We start from the raw sequence: 15,217 nt of genomic DNA on the forward strand, positions 1-15,217 counted from the left end.
CAATGTAGAGTTTGCTTGAGTATATTCCATCAAACAATACAGCTGCGGAATTTGTTTTTTGGATTCAAATTCAGATAGGAATGCCACACAAACAGATGGTTACAAAGAACCTACTGTGGAATTGCTTCTTGGAGACATTAAATAAGTCGTCACTTTCAGTCAACTGTAGTAAAACTGAGTATGGAAGCCTTTTTATACTTCTACAGTTTAAACCTGCACACAATTCCTGGTTCCACCACAGGTGTACTGGATGAGCTTGGGTAAGTTACTTCCTTCTCTGTGCCTCAGTTTCACCATCTGTAAAATGAGGATAATTATACTTACCTCCTTTGTAAAGTGCTTTGAGACCTACTGATGAAAAGCACTGTAAGAGCTAGTTATGTTAGTGGAAGTGCAGAACCTAAATGTTTTGTAGCTGCTTCAAATTACACACACACACACACACACACACACACATACACACACATACACACACATGGAAGATCCAGCTGCCAACTACAGAGTCAAATCAAAACATGGATAGAGAGAGATGGTAGGTTGGAAATGCCACTGGCCATTCTAATTTATGAACTGGAATCCAACAAAGTGACCCAGATTGAGGTTTTTTTTAGTAGTTATTTCATAAACAGTATACTGATAGACATTTCCAAAATGGCCTCAATCAGACTTCTAACATGGAAAGTCCATGGGCACTTTTGCCATTGATTTCAGTTGGTGTAAATTTGTGGAACTCCATAGGCTAGTTCCTCACCTACCCTGATTTACACTATCTGACAATCTGTCTCCATGTGTTTCTCCCCATTAATGTTTTTCACCATAAAATCCCAAACACAAAAGAATTACAACACCTCTAATTAGACAGGTTGCTCAAATTATTTATGGCAGTGGCTACATTGCATTTTTTTAAACTAGAAGGACAAGTAATTTTATTCTGATCAAAAGCTATGAATTTCTCTTTTGAATATACAGTAGATAGAATTCCAGTTAATGCTGGTGCTTTGATTTTTATTTTTGTCTTTTAGTGCTCATTCACATAGCAGTGATACCTCTTCCCTTAAAGCATTCTGAGCATCTTTTAATGTGTAACAAATTGTGATAGGAGAACTGGTGGAGCTGTCACCATGGAATGCTGATAATGTCAAATATGAAGATTGGTTCATAGGTAACGTAAGACTCAGCTATTTTAGAGGAAATGTCCCCTAGATTGAGAATGTAACATGGTCTCCTTTTAGCTCGCAGTCATTCTCTTTTTTACATTACAAACTGCTACGAATATTTTTTGTTCATCACTGCACTTTTGCATAAATAGATGAATTACATGCAGGTAGATATTGGAGGAATTTATTCTTTCATTGCTGGGCACAAGAGCCATAGATTTGTTATTTTAAAGATATGTATATAGTTTGTGAAGTATTATGTGGTCCTTTATGGTGAAAAACACTATATAGAAGGTAAAATACAATTATTACTAAGCAGAAAAGTAGCAGGTATTAAACAGCTGCAAACAAATTTCAATTGCGATTTGCGTTGTTTAGTATGACACTATTATTGCCCTCCCATTGGAAGAAAAAATATACTGTTATTGCATAATAAAAAAAAGACTGTTATAGACCTAACAAACAATGCCTGCAAATGCAGATTGGTTCATTGATTTGGCAAACAAAGTGTTGACACTGTACTTTATTTATAAAATGTAACTGCACTTGGCAGTACAAAGGACTTTATTTTCCTATAATACCTATAATGCTACTGTGTGAGGAGCATAAATGATATATTACATTATTCATAGTGATCAGGCTGTAATGACCATATAAATCAAAGTTGTTTTACATCAGACAATGTACATTTCTCCTCCTTTCCTTGGTAAACAAATGTATATAGAGAGAAATAAAACTCATGAGATGCTCACTGAATATGCATCTTCAGAACAAAACCATTAGGATAAATTAGTCTAATCTGATGTTTGCTCATAAAGAAAGAAGAACAATCCCACATAGATGTAATTCTCTGTAGATTTCAGCTAGCATAAATGAAAATTACTCAGTACTACACGATTTCCAGAGGGAATCTAAGGCCCGATCTTTCAACAGACATGTCAGTAAGAATTCAGATCAATAAAGCAGAAATGTACGTCTCCAATAGACTATAAATGGAAGTATTTAGAATTGTACCGTTAGATATCTCTGCATTGTCTTCTTTGATCACATTGAGAGTCCTGTAGCACCTTAAAGATTAACAAATTTCTGCAGGCATAAGCTTTCGTGGGCTGCAACCCACTTCATCAGATGGGGAAATTTTCATCATTTTTGTATTCAGCATTTTATATTCTCTCTCCCCAACCTCCTGGAAAAGGTGGAAAAATTGAAAATGAGAATTTTTCCCTTTACTTTCTCTCTCCCATACCTTTTTTCCAGTAGAAATTAGGGGAAGCAGTACAAATAAGACTGTGGGATTTGTCTTAACAAAATGAAATAAAAATTGTAAGTGACATTATTTAAAGAAAAAATCATATCAAAATGACTTCATTTTGATGGGGGAGGGGTTGGAACCCATTTTAAAATTTTTCACTAAAACCAAAAATGATGCATGTGTTTTTTAAGGGGGAAAAACCATTTTTTTAAAATCAACTCTATTTAGCACCCTTCATCAAAAGAACCCAAAAAGATATGATCAAAACTCCAAATTTCCATTTTCAGGAAATTGTTTGTTCCAAACTGGAATATCAAAAACAATTTTCTAAATTTCTACTGAAATGGAAATCCTGGAATTTCAGTTTTAGAATTTCAAAGTTTTGTTTTGAATTTTATTTGATATTTTTATATCTTTATTATTTTACATTACTTCATGAAATTAATAGTAGACCTTTTTATGACATGTCAATCCCATATTTTAAAAAAATAGGCTATAAAATATAATATAACTAAGGGAAGCTGCTACTTCAGATGTTGCAATTAATACTAACTAGCAGCTGCCATTAGTGATTTTAAAAACAGAACATTTCAGCTGTTATGTCAGAATGACATGTCAGTAGTAGTAGAGCAATATTAGAAATGTAAGGCTGGAAGAGATCTCAAGAGGGCATCAGATCCAGCCCCCTACAAAGACCAAGTAAACCTGGACCATCCCTGAAAGTGTTTGTCCAACATAGTCTTAAAATCCCTCCAGTGATGGGGATTCCACAGACTCCCTTGGAAGTCTCTTCCAATACTTAACTATCCTTAGAGTTAGAAAAGTTTTCCAAATATCTAACATAAATCTCCCTTGCTGTAGATTAAGCCCATTATTTCTTGTCCTACCTTCAGTGGACACAGAAAACAATTGATCCATGTCTTCTTTATAACAGATAAACATATTCTCTTAACATATTTGAAGACTTACCAGGTGTCCCCTCAGTCTTCTTTCCTCAAGACAAATCATGCCCAGTTTTTTAAACCTGGAGGTGAGATTCTCTAAACCTTTAATCATTTGTGTTGCTCTTTTCTGAATACTTTCCAATTTGTCCACATCTTTCCTAATACGTGGGGCCCAGAACTGGACACCAGTCTCCAACTGATGCCTAACTATTGCCTCCTAGAGCTGGACAATAACAGCCTATGCCTTACACACGACACTCCTGTTAAATACACCCCAGAATTATATTAACCTTTTTTGCAGCTGCATCACATTGTTAACTCATTCAATTTGTGATCCACTATACCCCCAGATCCTTTAGAACTACCACTTAGCCAATTATTCCCCATTTCCTAGTTGTTCATTTGATTTTTCCTTCCTATGTGTAGTACTTCGCACTTGTCTTCACTGAATTTCATCTTGTTGATCTCAGATCAATTCTCTGATTTGTCAACATTGTTTTGAATTCTAACCCTGTCTTTCGAAGTGCTTACAACCCCTTCCCAGCTTGATGCCATCCTCAGATTTTATAAACATACTCTGCACTCCATTACCCAAGTCATTAATGAATTAACTGACTAGTACTGGACCCAGGACTGACTTCTGCAGGATCCCACTAGATACACCCTCCTTCCAGTTCGATAGTAAACCACTGAAAATTACTCTGAGTACAGTCTTTCAACCAGTTGTGCACATACCTTATAATAATTTTTTCTAGATTATATTTCCCCATTATTTTTACATCATTTTCCAATATGTCTTTAAACATTAAAATGAGTACCCACAAAATTTGGGAACAAAATTTTGAAGTTTTCCAAATTGATTTTTTTCTTAAATCAAACTTTGTCAACATTGAAACACTTCCCCTCCCCTCCCCAAGTTGTTTGGGTAAAAATATTGGGATGAAAAAGCTCCAACTAATTTTCCCCAATTTACTAGCATCAGTTGAAATTGAAATCCAATGAGTGAGATTCTATAGCCAAGTGTTCACTCAGAGAAATTAGACATGTCACCAGAAATTCTGACGGTAGTGTGATATAATGGTTAGATATTGGGACAGAGTCAAGACACACATGTTTTAGTAATTGTTCGGCTATTCACTGACTGTATTGCCCTGGACTGTCTGTGGTTCACTTTATACATATGTAAAAAAAGGTTAACGTAGCTCATAGGAGTGACGCAGTGGGTTTTTTTAATATATAGATTTTATATCTTTATATCTCAAAGTGCTTCACAAAGGAGGTAAGCATGATTATTCCCATTTTACAGAGGGGAAAACTAAGGTGCACAAAGGTGAAGTAACTCACCCAAGGACACTAGGTAGTCCCATAGCAGAGCTGGGGATAGAACACAAAGCTTCTGAGTCCCAGTCCAAGGCTTTTATTAATGTTCGCCAAATCCTTTGAGATGCTTGGATGAAGTGTTTGTGTGGAGGAAAGGGAAGCATGAGTAAAATTCTGTAGGAAGATCAAGATGTATCTGACATTTGGTGTAGTCTCATGCATTCTAAAAGGTTTTTTAAAAAAGTTGCTCATCAAAAACATTTTTTGAGATCCAAGAATAAATCGTCTCTGGCAGGACTGGCATGGCAGGATCCAAAATGAAGTGAACTCATTCAAAAGGCAGGAAAATGATTCCCACCTTCCCTTCAGTTTGAAGACAAATTTTAAAAGGGCACCTGGGAGCTCCCAAGAGCCCCTTGCAGCACATCACTTCAAATGTTAATAAGACCATTTAAAAGCAAAATATCTGCTTGAAATTGCTGTTAATGCACAAAAAACAGTTGGAAGATATTTTATTTTAAAGACGCCTCAATTAATGCTTCCAAACAGTCACTGGAGGGCACCTTCATTTGGTTATAACTGATCTCTTATTATCCAGGCTGAAGGGGGCCGGCAAAAAGAAAGATGGTCTTAATTAAGGCAATGAAATGCAGGAAATCTGGATTCTGTTTCTTCCTCTGCTAGAGACTCCTCGTGTGGCCCTGGGTAAGACACTAAGCCAGGATCCTGCACTGAGCTCTGTGACAGGACTGAGGCCATAATCTCTTTGCACTTTAGCTTCCCTATCTGTAAAACAGAGAAAGTAAATACTTCCTTACCTCACAGGGGTATTGAATTTAGTAGGGCCAGTGAGATGCTCAGACTCTACGAGTGTCATAGGAGGTCCTGTAAATCAATCAATCAATCAATCAATCTACTGTCCAGGATACACACTAAAGAGAGGAGCAATGCTTTTGATTGGCATGGTGGGGAGCAGTCACTACCCAAGGCTTTATTCTACTATTCCAATTTCTGTAGCACTTCTCCAGAATTGAACATAGAAAAATCTAGAGACTTTTAACAATACTTTAATCAAGCTTCCAATTACAATTTCCCCCAGTAACAGACTCTCTCATAAAAACCTAAAGGCCACTGGACCCAACTAGTTTGTAACAGATATCCACCTCCTAAATCATCTATGAACTTGCAACCGCCCTGGGGAAAGATGACCGACTTTTCAGCATACCCAGAAAAGTTTAACAATTCCGGCCTTTGGTGGGCCACAGAGAGACGTGTATTCCAGGGCTAAGGACCATTTACAGCAAAAGCCCTGTCAGAAGCTCCATCTTGTTAGTTACTGTGGGAGCTCCAGTTGGAGTACCTCTCTGCTAATCTAAACTGCGCCAGGATCTGAAGACAGTCCCAGGCATTAAACTGGGTGAACAGTCACACTATAGGGCCCGAGTCAAAGAAAAATCTAGGCTTCTGTCTAAAGCCACAAATAGATTTAGCCTGACTGTAGTTTCCACCAGAAGACGAGACAGAGATGTTGTTTTACTGAATCAGGTCATTAATATAGGCTGCCTGCTGGCAAGGTACAAAAATTCAAAGACTAACCCAAAAATAGAATGGCATGCAATTTATGTATGAATGGACTAGTTAATTGTGAATAAGGCTGTGACCATCTATTACTGCAAATATCTGACAGCTTGTTTGATTAGGGGGAAGCTAGGAGAAAGAGAGCTGTGTCCATGCCATTGATAATAATTCACAGAGTGCACTAATTAACACATGGGACGCAGGCCACAAATATTTTAGCACCTAATAATTATCCAAGTGATCAAAAGGATGCAGAAGAATCATAGGGAGTGCAAAAAGCTTTTCTCCTTAAAGCAATGGGACAACAACTTTATGTCAATCTCCCAAATCTAGGTGCTTATAAAATGCAAATATAAGTTCAGGCCATAACATTTGGATCTGGAATTCAACATCCTGAAGTTCAGGTGTGTTTGGATCAGAGGTTTTGTTTCAGTCAACATGGCCCAGAGCCATTTGCAAAACTCACTCAGACCTGGATTTGCATTGCTATATTGATTAAAAGGTATAGTCAAATAACTGACTGTACTTGCAGTTCAATATTAAGAATGTTCAAGAGATCAAATAACCATGCTCTGCCAAAGACAAAGCAATACATTCAGGAAAGACAGAGTTGATACATCACCAATCCTCCCCAGGAAGCGAAGTCTCGCAGAGTGTTCAGTTCAGTTCACTTCATTTCACACAGAAGATGTTCTTCCCAAATGACCTTTTAAATTAGGGGTCTTTTATCGCACAGCTGTTTATAATTTACCCAGCACTGTTCACATCAGTAAGATTAACTAGCTAACTTGTGCCAGCTTTGACTTCGGTGGTCCCCGGCTCTCATTTTGAATATTAAATTCCAAACATTAAGGGGCAGTAAGTTGATTTCTAATAAAAAGCATTCATACATCTTATTTTATTTCCATGTACCACACTGTACCTTTGTTTCATAATGCTTGTTCATCTAGCTTTTGACAGTTTCGGTATTTTCCTAGGCCAAGTACTGAGCTATACTTGTCCCGAGGGTATCGTGCCTCAGCAAAGGTGATCAAGAATAAGCACAGTACAAGTTAGCATGGTTACCCGACACGTGAATATTTATTAATACCACGTGCATAATACCTATTAATGTGGTGTGTGTACATAACATATAGGCATTGACTAACACCTAACACTATCAGCATTCAGGGATGTTGATTGGTGTGAAAGGGGCCTAGATTCATTTTAGGCCTTTAACTAAAGTTAGTACTAATATTTTCCTTATTGCAGTGTATTTTCTTAGACAATATGGTGCCCTGGACATGACATTGAACTGAAAGTCAATACATTAGTGCTCTTTTCTCTTCTCTGCCAATCCCCTGGTACACGACCTTGGGCAAGTCATTTCACCCGTCTCCACCTTCCAATCTGATAAATTCTAACAATATTTATGCTCATTGAAAGTTGCTTTGAGATCCATAGATGACAAATGCTGTATGAAACCTAAGAATTATTAACATATGATGAGTATAATGGTCCATTTTAGGGTCCAATCCTGTTTCAACTGAAATCAACGGATGGTTGACTATTAACTTCAATGGGAGCAGGAGCAAATCTTCCAAACCTAACACCCTGCCAACTACTTCCTTTCACTTTTCTATTCTTTTCCAATTCAGACTTATCACAGCAGTGCAGTGAGTCATGGTCCCCCGCTCCCCCTTGTATTTATGACTGACTTAAATCAAAAGAAGATATTTGCTATTTCATGAAAATAAATAACACCATCAAATGAGTCACAGCAAGCTGACCCCAGATAACAACATTTTGCTTTTTTAAAAAGTGACAGAATTATAGCCCATTAAATCATACTAACAAGCACTTTAGCTTTGCCTTATAGCAAATAAAATCAGAATGCTAATTGAGATCATTTGGCAAACTGGATGCACTAATGGATTGTCGCACAGCTCTGTCGCCAAGCAGAGCCCACAACTATCAAAATGTATTTCCTTTCTCAAGCACTTTGATGTAATGACATAAGAGTTACAGCCCCATATGGACTCTAAATTACCAAAGTAATCAAAGAGCTGTTCGAGTGGATCCAAGACGCACAGTAGAGCCTGTGTGTGATTAAAGTGGGCTTGAGTCTGCATTCCATGCATATCTAAAACTCCCATGGAAGTCAATGAGCCAGTGGCATTCTGGGTGCACAAGGAATACAGGAGAACATACTTATTAGCTCACTGTCCTAGTATAAGGCACATGTATGCTATAAACTTTAGTTGATGCAAGTTACATTGGAATAAAGCCGCCTCAGTTAGTACACTGCTTGTGTGCGTGCATACTTGAGCTTCTTGCATCAGCACTGTGTGTACTCACCACAACTGCTTGTGTCACAGGATAGTGGACCGTGGACAGATGCCCCCAGTGTGCAACCATCCAGCACAATGTCTTTTGGGAAGTTTTGGCAACGCATGGTGGGTAGAAAAAAATATCAAGGGGGTGACTAGAAGCAAGGGGTCAACTTCCCAGCATGCAACTGTCTCTGTCACATATCATCTATAGCCCATAATTTTTGCGCCTTTTTTAAAAATGTCACGAACCCACACAGCCCTCTTCACTGTCTGAAGAAGCATGAAGCCTGCACAGTTCTGCACTATTGTCATGATCATTACAAGCACAGGTTGCACAATCCTTCTGTATTTGCAGAGCTGCAAGAACATCTGGATCAGCAGGAGATAGGTTGATTTCTTGGAGGACAGATTGCTGGATCTATTCAAGGTTATTGGTGGCATTTATGGACCAGCTGCAGATGGTGGAATGCTGCTTCTGGGCCTGACAAATGAGCACAGACTATGGGATCGTATTGTAATGTAGGTTTGAGATGACGAGCGGTGGCTGCAGAACTTTCGGATGCACAAGGCCACTTCCCTGGATCACATGTTGAGCTCATCCCAATCCTCCAGCACAGGAGCACCAAAATGAGAGCTGCACTGACAGAAGCAAATGGTGACTGCACTGTGGAAATGTACAATGCTGGATTGCTACCGGTCAGGGGGAAACCATTTCAGAGATGGAAAATGCACTGAGGGAGCGATTGTCATGTAAGTGTGCAGGAATTGTGCGGTGCTCAGTGAATGTAACACTCCTCGGAGTTATCCATGGCAGTGTGGGATGATGGTGGGGTCTCCACTGAGGATGGCATGCAGCTCTCTGTAAAAGCAGCGGACCCGTGGCTCAACACCACATCAACTGGTGGCCTCCCAGGCCTTCTGATATGCCTGAAGCAGTTCCATCGCTTTCATGCGGCACTGCCGCTTATCCCTGTCAGACCCCTTCTCCTGCATCCCCCGTGCGATCTGCTTGTAGATGGTCCACATTTCTATGACTGGTCTGTACCTGTGCCTGCACAGCCTTTTCTCCCCACCAGCCCAGGAGATCCAATATTTCTTATCTACACCAAGCTGGAATGTGTCTGAAGCTTGTAGCTGGCATGGTCTGCTAGGCAGTTGCATACAACAGTGAAGAGTTGCTGCTAGGTGGACAATTTGGAAAAGACATTTCAAAAAATTTGTGGGGCTTTAAAGGAGAGGAAGGAGGCCTTGCGGTCTCCATGACTCCTGGGCAGTGGAGTCCACAGCTGTGGTCAGTGTGCGGCACTGAGAGACATCTGCTGTGGGACTGTTTGGATCGACATAAGTAACGCACTGTCTACACTCACACTGTGCCAACGTCAGTACAGCGTCCATGGCTCAATGCCACTTAGGGAGGTGGTGTCACTGCACTGCCGTAATGGACACTTACATCAGTGGGAGACAAATTTACGTATTGATACATGCACAACTAGGTTGATGCAAGGCAGCTTACACTGACCTAACTTTGTATTGCAGACCAGGGCTAACATCAGCATCACTAGTGGTGTGGCCCACGCTGTTCTGAACAGGAAGTTGTAGAGTTGATCTATTGCATGAATCCGCTGCTACGTGTTTAAAACACAGAAGTGTGACAGTAATGGCAAGAAGATCTCAGATTTCAGAGACTCTCTCAAGAAGCACCAGTTTGTCATTATACACATGCTTCCAACCCACATCATAAATCAGTTTATGCTCTACAAAAGACTAAAAAGGCTTTTGCAATATTGCCACCCACAAACATCCAAAAGTCGTGAATACAGCCCCCCAAAATCTTGTGGCTTAAAAATAATCCACAATTTAGAATGTATGCACAAAATTCACCATCAGAAATAGATTAAATTGTATTTTATTAGTTGACTCTAATCTGACACTAAATGTCCTATGTCATATTTGACCCCTTCCTCCATGGGATTTTTGCGTGGCAAGTCAGATGCTGTATGAAAATCCCAAAGATGGAAGTAACACAAAGATCTAGTCATGCATGTCCATTTTCTACCATTGGCATCACAATTGTAAGGAGATAATTCAGTGCTGCCGTAGTATCCATTCCATACTGAGCTGTGACACCACCCCTGAGAGCTGGGGACACCTTCTTGGAAGCCATATGCCCTGTACATATTCTATCCAAGTGGGTGTGGTGCGCTGCTTCCATACATACAAGTAGTGAGGACATACTGTATTTATATAGCACCTCCTACCCTAAATGTCCCCAGTGCATTTTGGCTGGCATTTTCAAAGATGTCTTACTTCCTTAGACTCCAAGATCACACCGAAATGGGAGTTGGGTACCTACCTCCCTTACTCGACTCTGAAATCCAGCCACTTCTGGAACAAGAGAGGCAGCAGCCGGTCAGACCTTGAGAGGGAGAAATTTTGGCCAAAGAGGCAGAGGCCAATTTACAAACAATGCTTGGGAGTCTTTAATGTGCAGGCCGATTAAACAAGGTGCGACTGATGCAATGCTGTGAAAACATGGAATATTCAAAGGCTACTGCGTTATTATTTATACATTATATATAACGCTCTCTCTCTCTCTCTCTGTCTGTGCCTCCCACCCCTCCCCCCCAGTGATTATATTCCTGGCTAACTGGGTCAGAAAAGGGATGCTTCCTGCAGAAACAAACACAGGGACAAGGGGTGGGTTATTAATGTAAATCACCAATTCTGAAACAGTGCAGGTAACAAGTCTTTGAAGTCATCTCCCCTCCACTCACCACACCACTGAGGAAACCTAGACAGGTTTGACCAGGGTTAGGAGGCCCAAGACGACAAAAGTACTTGAAACTGTCTAAGTGATAGCGCTGAGCGAGGTAGGTGGTCATTCAGACTCAGTCCAAGAATAGACATGACACTGGCCATGAAACACAAGCCCTGCAGTATTTCAAGGGTACGTCTACATTGCAATTAAACACTCACAGCTGGACTGTGTTAGCTTACTCAGGCTGTGGGACTGAAGAATTACAGTGCAGACATTCAGACGGGCTGGAGCCAGGGTTCGGGACCCTTCCCCTCACCGGGTCCCAGAACACCTACAGCACAATTTTATAGCCCACCGCCCGAGTCCCACAAACCTGAGTCAGCTGACACGGGACAGCCGCACGGGTTTAATTGCAATGTAGATATATCTTAAATCTACCAGAGTCTCCCTGTGGAAGATGAGTGACCATTTGTTAGCTAGACGTGTGTATAAACTTTTTATTTCTTTTAAGCTGTGTTTTGTGTTTTCCTTCTGTCATACTTTTGATTTGGATAACTTCACTATGGTTTACAAAAACTCACTGGTCACTGAATAACCTGCCATTGCACCCAAGACACAGAACTGCAGGTGCTAAACTGAACTCCGGCCTACTGCAGCAATGTCAGGGAATTGCAGGCATCCATTGCCTAGGAGTGTAATTGGGAGGGAGAAGAATGTAGGATTCCACCATGAGAAAGATGATTGCTTTAAACTTAAGTGGGGTGCCCACATGGAGACCACGAGGGGGTTAGAGGTGCAGCTAATTTGGGAACTATTACACAAAGGTTCAGTTTTTAGGGCTCATCTCAGATATTCAGACAGTGTAAACTGCATGCATCTCAATCTAGGAGAATGAGTTTGCCCTACCAGTACATAAACAAGGTAGTTCCAGGGAGTCTAGGTATTTCAGGACTAGATGCCAGGGTCTGAGTCCAATTTCATTTAGATGGAGTTACACCAGTATAAAACCAGTTGACTTCAGTGGAATTACTCCCAATTTATAAGGTATGAGATTAGAATCAGACCACAGAGTATGAAACGTATGCACACTTACTTCCTTGTCTTCACATAACACAAAACAAATTGCATTATTTGGCTAAGCGGAGAGGAAAATAATTGCCATATGAACACAGTGTGGCAAGAAGTGTCTTTGGTTGCTATTGTACCGTAGAAGCAGTTCAGTAGCACACAAAATACTGAAATTAATTATTTCAGTACAATCAATGTGCAGCTCACTTTATCCTTTGGTTCTTGCAGATGCTTTACCCAAGTAAGTGAGAGCACTAAAGCTAATTTTTCCTTTGCTGAGAGTGGAGCTCTTATTGTTCCCCAGATAAACATAACAGGCTAGTTAAAGGGACAATTTAATCTGCTGCAGTAAGGTTACAAGGGGAGAAATGCTGCAGTCATTCCACTCATCAACATTTTTTGTAATTAAAACAATATATGTTATTTCCAGTAAAGGAAATAAAGTCAGATTCATTGATAACCTGGGACTGCAGTGATATTTCTCACAGCACTTGATGAACTAAGTCAAGAAAATTACAATATTAGTCCATCAACTCTCATAATGTATCTAAAACTATAGAAAAATAAAATCAAAATGTCGATCTTAGTTACCACACTACCTCCATCTGTTATTTCCTCAAAATGTTTCACTGATGCTGAAAGACACTTATAGCTGGCAGGTCTGTGGTACCTAGAGACATAGTTCCATTGACTTCAGTGGAGATATGCCAATTTACACCAGCTGAGGACCTGGTCTCAGACTACACAAAGGTTAGTTACACTGGCTGATGGCTTTCCATGAAAGCGAAGAATCAACTTTGCTCACAACAGAGAGTGATTTTCTTTGGCCATATTTCTACTATTTTGCATTTACTATCTCATCTGTACAAAAACTACAGAAATCTGTGCAAGAGAAAGGAGGATTTTCATCCATTCCATTATTCTCTATCAATATTGTCCTTTTTAAACATATTCACTGCTTTACAGGACATCATTACTTTCAGTTCCTAAGATTAAAAGCACCTTAATCAAGTGTTCTGTATTTGGGATCTTTAAAGTCAGAAAGCCTCTCCCCAACTTTCCTAACTCTCTTTCCACTCCTTTGAGACTCTTTTTAATTTACTGGGGGGAAGAGGAGCCAATATTTGGAATCACTGACAATTTTACATCAAAACAGTGAAAACCCAGAGACACCGGGACTCAACTCAGCCTGAAACACATGCTGAAAAATACACTGAAAATGAGTAATTCCTATTCTCAGAAAGGTACTAAAAATGTCTGCTTCATTGTCGGCTTTTTACATGCATCATAGCATAAAAGTCTACACAATTCTCCATCTTTAGACACTCATGGAGAAGGTATGTCTAGAAGTTCTTCAGTTCAGATTTCCTACATTTTAGCAGGCAAACATAGAGCTTTTTTAGAATCCTTTGCTTATGATGTTATCACAAGATCTTTTATCTTTCTTTACAATCAGCATTTCAGATGCTACTGAAGGTAACCGCCGCCTTACAAACTAACAGCATACTCATGCATGTCACTAGGAGGCTAGAAACTAGTGATCTGGAGCTATGAAACTTTTAACAGAACTGGGAACAAAGTGATTAAGATTTCATTACACTCCCAAAACTCCTGAACTATGCAAACCTCAAGTGTACCCAGGTCAAATTTTGAGTGGACTTGGCCACATCCATTTAGACTACTAATGATTTCGAGAGGAAGCTATGTGAAATTTTAAAATAATTTTAGTTTGGGGTAATAATTTAAAATCGCAAACTGAAAAACCATGGGGTGAAAACCATGTGAAAAGAAACAGGTTCCCCTGAACGCCTGCAAACAAAAACCCTGGACAACTCGCAAGGCCAGTGCAAAGGGTTGTAAACAAAATGCCATCCTACTAATTTAGGTCATGAAATGTAATTTAATCATCAGTTTGTAACTGTAACCCATTGGTCAGGGTGTTATATGTACTGCTCTGTCCCCAGTCCACAGATGATATGAGACTGTTACAGCTCTCACATAGCAAGTCTAGCTCTTCATCTCGTGGTTTTAGTCTGAAGGCCCCCTGTTCAGTTTCTCATGTTGGCCAAAATGGTGGCAATCACACAATTATTGTCCTGTTAATCTCCAAGTAAGTCACCTTAATGCGCTAGAGCACTAATGGAATGAACTGGCTAGCATGCATGTTGACTTACTGCCCTTTACCCAATGAAATCTCCACAGGTGAGCCTGGCTGATTCCTTCAGTTTAACCTTCATCCATGGTCAAGAAAAAATTTACATGAACTGTGTCATGAGGGAAGTTTGTACCCCAAATGCATTCAGAAAATATTTTAAAAAATAGTTCTAAGCAAAAAATGTAACTTAACTACCAATTTGAAAGAACTAGCAGGAGTCTCAGTTGGTGTGAGCCTAGATGCAATTTTTACACATTCTTGGAGCATCTTCTAGCTTGCATGGCAATGCTACATCATCAATAAGCACATGCAGTGTCCTAAAACAGCACAGTTGGATGGCCACTAGTTCATGAGTTATCGCAACATTTGCACTCATGGGTTGCAACATTGATCCTACATTTGTGAGGTAATCAGCATGTGCAAATTACATTTATGTAAAAACAACAAAGCAAACAGTTTGCTTAGTTAGAGATTACATAGTTACCGCTATTACAACACAAGATATTCTCACAAGAAGCAAACATGTATACACAGAGCTACTAAAAATACAGGATAACAATTCAACATGTTCGGGGTACATTTGTATCCCATATGCTTTTTTGATACAGAAAAAATATTTTTCAAGTTTTTTCTTTTTTGGATAAATTGTATACATGTGCCTAGGTGACAATGT

The 15,217-nt window shown here is 39.6% G+C and overlaps 1 protein-coding gene across 1 annotated transcript in view; it reads right to left on the minus strand.

The window, feature by feature from the left end:
- The window catches only part of DOK5 (docking protein 5), a 77,139-nt gene that overhangs the window by 52,680 nt on the left and 9,242 nt on the right, over positions 1 to 15,217 (minus strand). The gene's annotated exons all lie outside the window — the stretch shown is intronic.

The sequence above is a fragment of the Emydura macquarii genome, unplaced genomic scaffold (genome assembly GCF_026122565.2).
Source record: "Emydura macquarii macquarii isolate MOO-44397 ecotype Brisbane River unplaced genomic scaffold, CSIRO-AGI_Emac_v2 contig_1483, whole genome shotgun sequence".
Taxonomy (NCBI): domain Eukaryota; kingdom Metazoa; phylum Chordata; order Testudines; family Chelidae; genus Emydura; species Emydura macquarii.